Source organism: Eubalaena glacialis, chromosome 3 (genome assembly GCF_028564815.1).
Source record: "Eubalaena glacialis isolate mEubGla1 chromosome 3, mEubGla1.1.hap2.+ XY, whole genome shotgun sequence".
Lineage (NCBI taxonomy): Eukaryota > Metazoa > Chordata > Mammalia > Artiodactyla > Balaenidae > Eubalaena > Eubalaena glacialis.
This window is the reverse complement of record NC_083718.1, coordinates 104,863,097-104,873,811: the sequence shown is the minus strand read 5'-3', so window position 1 is coordinate 104,873,811 and position 10,715 is coordinate 104,863,097.

Below are 10,715 nucleotides of genomic sequence, written 5' to 3'. Positions count from 1 at the left end.
TGGATCAGAGAACTGCTATTGTAGATACACTCTTTCTTATTATCCTCACTTAATTTGCAAATATATTATTAGTCTTAATTATAATATTTTCTTAAGTAAAAAGTACATAAATATATGTATCTATATCTGTATATCTATATATCCTCTATTGTATATCTATGTATATATCTAATACCCCTCAACATGTATTTGCATAGGGATAGCCACAGAACAATCAGTGATATTGTGTATTGGTATATTTAACAACACCATATCTGGTTAAATTCATAAAACTCTAGAAATAAAATTTATTTGCATCATATTACTACCCTAAGCTTATAATTAAGATAAAAGTTTTGCCCCTTGCGGCATTGCCTAATAATTTATGGTAAAGTAACCCCAACACAATATTTCATTGAAAGTTATGTTCCTACTATTCTTAGTAATAAAAGAGTGGCTAGATTTCTGATGTCAATGTCTTTAAAGAATCTATGGCGACTTCTATTTTATATTTCATTATTGCACATAAATTATATATAATATCTGCCAATACCTAGGAAAATAAGCTCTGAGAATGAAATGATAATATCAACTTATTATAGATCAGAACATACACATAGAAATTTATACGTAGAAGTTCTTAATTCTGTAAGAATTGCTTATAACTTTATTGTATTAATAACCTAAAAAAAGATACAGAAATTGAAAGGAGCAGGTGATGGAGGTTGGTCAGAAGAAATAAGGAAAGAATGAGAGACAAACTTAAGTAGTGCCTGCTCAAGCACTGTTTAAAGAAGCAGGCTGGCTCGTTGAGAAAATCATTTCTAAGCAAGAGTGAATGAATCTAACTCTTCTATTTTGATTTCACATGTTCATCTGTCCATCTTCCTTCATTCCTCATTCTGAGACATGCCAACATACCATTAGTAGTACCTGGGGTATATGCTGTTGATGATCATGTATTAAAATATATGATAATTAAATATTAACTATGTTCCAGTTACTATGCAGAACACATATATGCATTATACAATTTAAAAGCTCACTCTATCATAAGAATGACTATCTTAATAATATATTATATATCATGTAAAATTTGGTTATCTTAATTTTATAATTAAAAATAAGAGATTCATAGAAGTAAAGTTACTTGCCTAAGATCACATAACTGATAGATTACCTGGTATTATACCTTTATGTGAATCCAGTGCTCATAATGAAAAAACACAGAAACACACAATAATGCAAGTCTGGTTGTGATATAGGATCTAATAGATATATAACAGTAGACCATAAGAGCAAAAAAGGGAACTTCAGTTTCTGACTAAATTGGAGTCGCATGGAACAGATTTGATAAATCTTCTGATAAATTTTAAAGTTGGACAAAATATGTGAAACAATGATTTTAACAACATTGGATACTAGGTAACAAAGAATAGTGATCTCAGAGAGACAGGGAAGAAACAGAACGAAGACTAAAATTACACCAGTTTATTGTTGTCAGAGTTTCCAGATTGTAGAGAAGGGGAAACCCAGGAGGAGTCCAGTGGACTCCTTGAGCTGAGTCGAGGAAACTGAGACTCTTGGAAGATTAGAGCTTGCTAAGTTGAGTTCTGTAGAAGAGAGAGTTGCACACAGAGAGAAATGTATAGATTTGTAAAGGTGCCGCTCAAGTATTTGGCACATATTGATCAGCGCTTGCATCAAAGTATGTGAGGAACTATCAGAGGCCAGAGAAGATGCTCAACATCATTAGTCATTGAGAAATGTAAATTAGAACCACAATGAGATATCACTACATACCTAGTAGAATGTCTAAAATTATAAAGATTGACCATGTCAAATATTGGCAAGAATGTGGAAGAATTGGAACACTCATACATGGCTGGTGAAAATCTAAAATGGCAAAACCACTTTGAAGAAAAAAATAAACATACACATACTATATTATCTAGTCATTCTACTACTAGGTATGCAAGAGAAATGAAAGCATGTGTCCAGTTCAGAGACTTGTACATGAATATTCATAACAGATTTATTTGAAATAGCCAATAACTGGAAAACCAAATTTTCATCAAGAGGTGAATGGATAAATTATAGTACGTCCTTACAATGGTGTACTACTTAGAAAAAGAAGGAATTAACTGTTGATAAACACAACAATGTGAATGAATCTAAAAATAATAATGCTGAGTGAAAAAGGTCAGACAAAAGAGTATATACGATATGATTCTATTTATATACAATTCTTGAAAATACAAAGTAATCTATAGTTATAGGAAGCAGGTCAGTGGTTTCTCAGGGGAAAGTCTGGAAGGGATAGGAAAAAGGGATTACCAAGGTGTCTGAGGAAATTTTGCAAGGTGATAGGTGTATTCTTAATTGTGGTGATAGTTTTATCAGGGAATACACATGTCAAAACTTATACAACTTATAAAACTATACACTTAAAATATGTATTATTGTATATTGATTTTATCCCAATAAAATGATTTTAAAAACAAAAACAATAAACACAACAGCAACAAACAAAATTTAAAAAAACAAAAATACTAGCATAAAGGAAGATAGCGATTATAATGGAATGGATTGTAATGCAATGTGCTTCCTTTTGATAGTCGTGAGTCAGGGACAAGGCAAGAGTCTGGAATTATTAAAAATGGAATCTTCCAAAAATTTAGTATTGTAGGAGTGACACTTCTGATACTCTTCTTCTTTCAGAAAATGCCTGCTGTGTATTCTTGGTACTATCATCTGGTCTCAATTTAGTAACTTGGTCAGCATCATTCTCAAACCTTGCAAACCACCCAAGTATTGCAGTGAAAAGCAATGAAGCACTGTCAACAGGAATCCAATTTGATCTGATATTTATCAAATACCTATCATTAGAAAAACAATGAATTAATTCCCTCTGCAACTGTGAAGATGACCATGACACAAACAATACTATTATGTTGGACACAATTTTAACTGCTTAACATATATTAAGTTATTTGATTCTCACAACACTGTTTTGAGATAAACACTACTAATGTCATCTCAATTTTCCAAATGAGGAAACTGAGGGGTAGAAAAGATATGGTAACTTGTTTCATGGTCTCAAAGCCAGTAAGGGCTGGGAATTGAATTTAGGCTTTCCACATCCATATTCATTGTTCTTCTTTTTTTTTTTTTTTTTGAATTTTATTTTATTTATTTTTTTATACAACAGGTTCTTATTAGTTATCTATTTTATACATACTAGTGTATATATGTCAATCCCAATCATATTCATTGTTCTTAATTACCAAGTTTTTGTTTTCTGGTGCATACAAGTTAATTAATTTGGTATTGTTATTTTGAGCAGCCAACAGACTTCCTGAAAAAAAAAAGAAAAAGAAAGAAGCAGAAAAATAAAAAGAAAAGTAGGATGAGAGGATGTGTTTCCTTCTTGAAATAAATGTGTGTTACAGAGAGGGAATTTGGTGAATGTGATGAATGTAAGGGAGGTAGGGAGATACATTTTTTTTAATGAAAATCCTGAGACAAAGGGATGTCACTTGCACAACAGAGGCAGTTTGCAAGGGTGTCAAGCAAGTCAGTAATGTTAGGACTTCATTTGGTTTCATACCTTTAAATAAACAGTCAATCAAGCCAGTAAGCAAATAAGTAAATTAATAATAAAAACATTCTTTAGAAATTACTTGATTCATTCAACTTTTATATTTTTAGAGTAGCTGTTATTTGAAAGGCAAAGTTACAAAGATTATAAGTGGCAATAAAGATTCAATTAATTATGTATTCTTAGTTATGATGTTGGCCATATTTTCAAAATATTTTCAAAATCAGAACCTTTCTCGTACTTTGACTGCCATCCCTCTAGACAAATTCATATTAACACAGATTTTTATTTTTTTGACCCCCACATTTCCCATTATACTTTATTCTCTACAAAGTATAAAGAGCAATCTTTTTAGAATAATAGTTTAGATCCAGTCACTCTGTTAAAAGCCTTTGATGGCTGCAGTTTTACTGAGGATTTGATCTAAAATCTGCTTACTGTGTTTAAGACCATTTGGGATCTTGTTCCAATGACCTTTCTAATATCATCTCTGATTACTCTCCTGTCCTCTTCAAGCAAACTTGTCCTTTTGATGTTCCTTGAATACGCCAACAAAATTCACCACTAAACACCTTGCTTTCTTTGTCTTGGCACATGTACTCTCTTGCTTGCTTCACATGTCTGCTCAAACATCATTTTAACAGAGAGGCACAGCATAACCTCAGTGTATAAAAATCACAAACCATTTATGATTTTTACCATTATCTCCACCTGGATAGATTTCTCACCTTACCAACCCCTATTGCTAGTGATGATATTTCATTGTATTTCTTTTAAATTGACAACTTCTGTCTACCAGAGTGTCCTCTAAGAACAAGGGGCTTTCTCTGGTTTGTTCGTTGCTATATCCCTTAGAATAGAGCCAAACTCAGAAAAGGAACTCAATAAATATTTATTGGTTGAATACATAAATGAATTCCAGATATGCCAGTTACTGCAACTCAGGAATGTTATGTAAAAGCTCTATGTTCTAGCTTCTTAATTTACCCAGCAAGAAGCTAGAAAATCTAATCTGCAGAGTCTATTTTAGGCTAAATGACAGTATATGCTATGGGGATACTTTAACATATAGTAAGCCTTAATAAATGGATTATATTACATTGACAGTTTGGCCAGAAACTGTTTGGAAGCATAGCTTTTTAGCACCTTAATTTTCCTATTCTAAATTGCTTCAGTCAATTTCCTCTAATAAAAATCAATAACAACCATCACAAACATATATTTTGGAAGAGCAAATGAGACAAGTGAATAAATTTTGAATTAGCAATTGTAAATGCTCTATTGAGAATTTATAACTTATTTTTAACTTAAGTTTGTTTTCTATGCAGTAGGATATTCAAGGAAAACTGAAGTATTAGTCTACATTTTTGGGGAAAATATTATTTTAAATGAAATTCAATGGTTTCTTTCCTATCTCAGTATTCCAGGTACATGCAGCTTAGACCTCATAATAAGCTAGAGAGTGACTTAATGCATCATTCATGATTGGTTTGAATAATCATCAGAACTATCAGACGTTGGCAGGGGTTCCTGTAGTGAAAGGAAATGGTCTGCTGTTCACAAGTGCCTCAGAATTCTGGAGGTTCTTAGCTGCTGCTGCTGCTGCTTTTCTTTTCTCCGCAGTTAGTCATTCTCTGCAGCCATTTATCTTGAATAATCCAAAAGAAGGAAAGGTCAGCCAGATTCAAGACTTCAAAGGTGCCATTTCCTTAGCAAACATGCTCTCTTCTTGATAGATTTTGAAATATTCTGCATCTATAAAGGGTTCATTCAAAATGATAAATTATGAGATTTTCCAATCTTTAAAATAAGGGTATGTTTTGAGCTTGTGTCAGCAAAACCATTCAAACTCAACTTTCTTTGTCCCAAATAGTGAAAGGATTCTTTGCTGAAACAGATATCTAAGTTTTATGGGGACAATAGTGTTCCATTTTTCTATCCTTGTATAGAAGTTAAAATTAGGGGTATTAATTGGAATAATTGTTTCTTTGAAGTAAAGCTAAAATATGTAGATATTAAATTTCTTCAAATCACAAAAATATTTTACTCATATATGTGGAATCTAGAAAAATGGTTTAGATGATCCTATTTGCAAAGCAGAAATAGAGACACAGACATAGAGAACAAATGTATGGATACCAAGGGGGAAAGGGCGGGGGGTGGGAGGAATTGGGACATTGGGATTGACATATATACACTATTGATACTACATATAAAATAGATAACTAATGAGAACATACTGTATAGCACAGGAGCTCTACTTAATTCACTGCAGTGACCTGAATGGGAAGGAAGTCCAAAAGGGAGGGGATATCCATATATGTATGGTTGATTCATTTTGCTGTACAGTAGAAACTAACACAACATTGTAAAGCAACTATACTGCAATAAAAATTAATTTTAAAAAAAAGGCACCTAGTAAATATTTGTTAAATAAATGATTGGTGGGTCTTTAAAAAAATACCCAACATTTATCTAGTTAATAGTTATCTGTGTTTTTTAAAAAAAAAATTAACTCTCCCTGGTTCCCTTGATTATAAAGCGTTGCTTAAACAGTACCTGGGCTGCACTATTTACCACCATAAACAGCTAATCTGCCTAAGAAACACCTACCTAGCTTTTAGGACAGCTCAAGAAAGACTGCCTCTCTGATTCCTTCCTTGCTCCTATACTGGACTGACTTGTTTACATATAGGTACTTCTTGGCTAATTTATCGAATACTTGAGTTATTTCATTTTTCTTGTTTTAGTTACCTACTATTTAATACAGTTCTGTATTATGGCTCAATAATTTATTTTAAAGCAACACACATTTTTGTGAGTAGATGGTAAATATAATGACTATAACATTCAATGCTTATTCAAAAAACAGTTATTGAACATCTCCATGGAATGAAATAAGAAAAAGAGTATAGGAGAGCTACTGAATCACAAACATATGCAGTACAAAACCCCCTTTCTCACAAAATTTTCACTTTAAAAAATAATGAAAGCACTAAGTTGCATAAAATATATATAGGTTGGGATGATCTATGCACTTAACAGCATTTGTCCCATTGTTCGTTCATTCATTTATCTATTCACACTTTAGGTGAGGCTCTTTGGGCTGCCAAGTACAAGATCTTCCCAGACAATTTTTTTTTTTTTTTAATTTTATTTATTTATTTATTTATTTTTGGCCGTGTTGGGTCTTCGTTTCTGTGCGAGGGCTTTCTCTAGTTGCGGCGAGCGGGGGCCACTCTTCATCGCGGTGCGCGGGCCTCTCAATATCGCGGCCTCTCTTGTTGTGGAGCACAGGCTCCAGACACGCAGGCTCAGTAGTTGTGGCTCACGGGCCCAGTTGCTCTGCGGCATGCGGGATCTTCCCAGACCAGGGCTCGAACCCATGTCCCCTGAATTGGCAGGCAGATTCTCAACCACTGCGCCACCAGAGAAGCCCCCCAGACAATATTGTTTAAGAATGCTGCAACTGAAATCCATAAGGACTCTGGGCTTCATAGGAGACTGGCTACTCTCACAATCTCTTTTATGGTCTTTTATGGTCTGGAGCTACATAGTTCAGTATGATAGCCACTAGTAAGTGGTGGCTTTTCAGCACTTGAAACATGTCGAGTCTAAATTGAAAAGTTATGTTTAGTTGAAATGCCTAGTCTAAACTGAGAGGTGCTTTAAGGGTAAAATGCATACTGGGTTTCCAAGACTTAGTATTAAAAAATGTAAAATTTCTCAATAATTTTTAAAATTAATGACATGTTAAAATGACAGCATTTTGGACACATTAGGTTAAATAAAATATATTAATAAAATTAATTTCACCTATGTTAACTTTTTAATGTGGCTAATAGAAAATGTCAAATAAGATACATGGCTCATATGATATTTCTACTGAACAACAGTAGTCTAGGACAGGAATTGGCAAACTATGGCTTGTTGGCCAAATTTGGTGCATCACCTGTTTTTGTAAATAAATTTTTATTGGAACACAGCCACATTCATTTGCTTACATATTTGTTCATGTCTGCATTCTTGCTGCAATGGCAGAGTTGACTAGTTGCAACAGATACCATATGTCCTGCAATGCCTAAAATATTTACTATCTGTCCCTATACAAAAAAAATATTTGCAGATCTCTGTTCTAGAAAACTGCTCTTCCATGATATCTCTGCTTCTCCCTGTGTGTCCCTTCTGCCTCTTCCTGCTATGAATTAGTCAAACCCCTTTGTAATCTCTAGTCTAAATTCTGGAAGAAAACAAAAATTTGGTTTATCAAATTTCAATTTATCCTATTTGGTCAGAGCATTTTTGGCCAGGCTGTTTCATCCAACCTATAGATCAGATACTCATTTCAATCCAATATGTGGCTAACCCTGGGCAAAAATGCAGCCTAATATTTTTACCCTTCACAGACATCTGTGAGCAGGCAGAGAGGATGCTGGGCCCAGCAGGCACTGTGATCTGTGTGTCCAACACATTTAGCCCTATTTTAGTCCCTGGGTAAGAAAGGTAAGTAAGAGAGTGACAAATGCATATACAGATAGTAGGAAACAACCAGTTCAGATTCTAGGTTCTAGGGAGAGTCTTTAAGAGCAGGCTTTGGGGGCAGATGAAGGATTAGTTGAGACTGAAGAAAGTAGGGGAAATTGTTCAGCTTTCTGGCTTCTCCCTACTTTGATCTTCATGAATTATAGTGTTATTTTCTTTAAAATGAGGTTTATTCCTAGGATACATTCATATTTAAGAATAACTATTAAAATATATATTCTAGCATAAATTTAAAAATGACTTTGGATTTCCATTTAAAATTATTTTAATTATAGCACTATTTCTTTTGTAATTAAGAAGATTCACTTTGTTTTAAAGCAGAAACTAACACACCATTGTAAAGCAATTATACTCCAATAAAGATGTTAAAAAAAAAAAAAACTGACCAAATTGCCACCCATTTGAATAGAATTGTAGCCAAAAAGCAAATTGCTTTTCTGTCTAATATGACAGAATTAAATAAACCTGTCCACTTTCATTGTAAAAAGATTTACTTCAAATTTAGATGTAGGAATGTATAATTTCCTGGTATGGTTTTTATTTTAGAAGTAACATCAGTAAATGTGTAAAATTTGATAGTATAGATGGGTATATATGATTATTGTGAAATCAAAGTGAATTTCATTCCATTTCTAAAGACATGTAATAATCTTCCTTCCTTGTAAAGAACACGCACACTAAAATGTTTTAATTTAGGTTTAAAACTTCCCTTAATAATTTTATAGCTTTCCTAAGATGAGTTCTTACCTTGAGGGTCAATAATGACTTTTACCTAAAAGCAACAACTCTACTTTAAATATTTCAAACTAAATGTGTCCTAACATAAAGGTAAACTAAATAAAAGGTAAATAACAATGTTTCTGAAGTTTAGTTAATAGATAACAATTGACTCCTTCTCGAAGAGTGAGCCCACCTTCTTTATTCCACCCTAAAGGAGGAAGAGTGCGTACTATAGATTAGTCAAAATTTAAAACATTTTATTGGGTACCATGCTAATAAGTGTTATTTTCAGATGATGTCAGATAGCTAAGTGTGACTATTTTCAAGGTTGTTCCTTTATGGAAGTTGCCGTCTCCCGGTTACGTTTTGGATCAGAATGCACTGTGTTGTGGGGATGTGTGACCTTACTGCATACCAAACTCAGTTTGATTGCTGGAGATGGGGGAGAGGTAAGGAAGAGTGAGCCGACCATCTAGTCTGCTTCATTATGAGGCTGTTTCATTTAGACCAAATAATATATAAAATAAATTCTCCATATGGTTCATTTTGGCATGCTAAAATTCTAAGAATCTAAGATTGAAATCTTAGTTTATAAGAAGAATGTTAAATTCTTTTGCTGCTGTGGTCCCTATATCTCCACTGGGAATTCAAAGGGAAAAAGAAGTGGTTAGATCAAGGCAGAATTCATGCATCGATAGGTTTGCTGAATATTATCATGATGCCACCTCAGCTATTCTGGGATTAGGAAATGGAGATTAACCCAATTTATAAAAAATAATCTCTCATCCAAAACACTATTACCCTGGGTTATTTCTTATCAAGTTATGACCCTATATCTCTTATTCCTTGTACAAGTAAGATTCTATTGAATTGTTACACCTACTTGACATCTGTTTTTTTTATTTAACCTGCCTAAATAAGCTGCTTTATGGAAACACTGAAGTTTTTAATAAACTCATGATTACCATCTTTGATAACTTGTCTTCAGCACTACTTGACTTCCATGTACACTTTTTACTGCTATTACCCATTCCCTGTGTATTAAAATTTTTTTCACTCTTGGTTTCTAAGACAGTTCCCCCTTCTGACTTTTTTTCCTAGATGTTTAACCATTAGTGCTCTGTTCATCTTGCTGGAGGCTTCTTACCCATTGGCGTTCCAAAGGTTTTGGTCATTTATACATATATATATATATCAGGAGAACCTCATTTTACCCAGTGCTCTTAACTATCTTCCATGTATTGATGTCTCGCAAATCTATGTCTTCAGTCTTGAAATCTTTGTATACTTAACATCTAATTGCTTCTTGAATATATACCTCAGTTTCCTCAAATACTACAGGTACCAAATTGAACTCATGATTTCTCATTACCACCACCTCCAAAGTCTGTTCCTGTTCTTGTACTCTTTATCTCAGTTAAGGGTATCACTGTCTACCATCAAGCTATAAATCACAGTTATTAAACTTTTATATTTCTCATACCACTCACCAAATTCTGTCCATTTTACTTCATGGTTCTTTCTTTAATCTGCCATCTCTCGATTCAACACAATCGCAGTTTTACATAAAACCTTTTCAGGATTTTTCTTGGAATTTTTTGTTATCCTTTTTCCATTCCAATCTAAACTTCACAGTGCTACCATGGTATCTTACTAAAACAAAGATCTGTTTTAAATCCCCTTTTAGCTCTTTGATTATAAGATGAAATTAAAACTCTCTAACGTGTCATATAAAGCTATACAATTTGGTCTCGACCTACAGAATTAGTCCATCTAATCACTTATCACTCCAATTCATAGAACTATTCTCCTACTGGTAATACTTCACCCTTGCCTTCCATTCTTGGGAAACATCTATTTGCCTTTCAATATT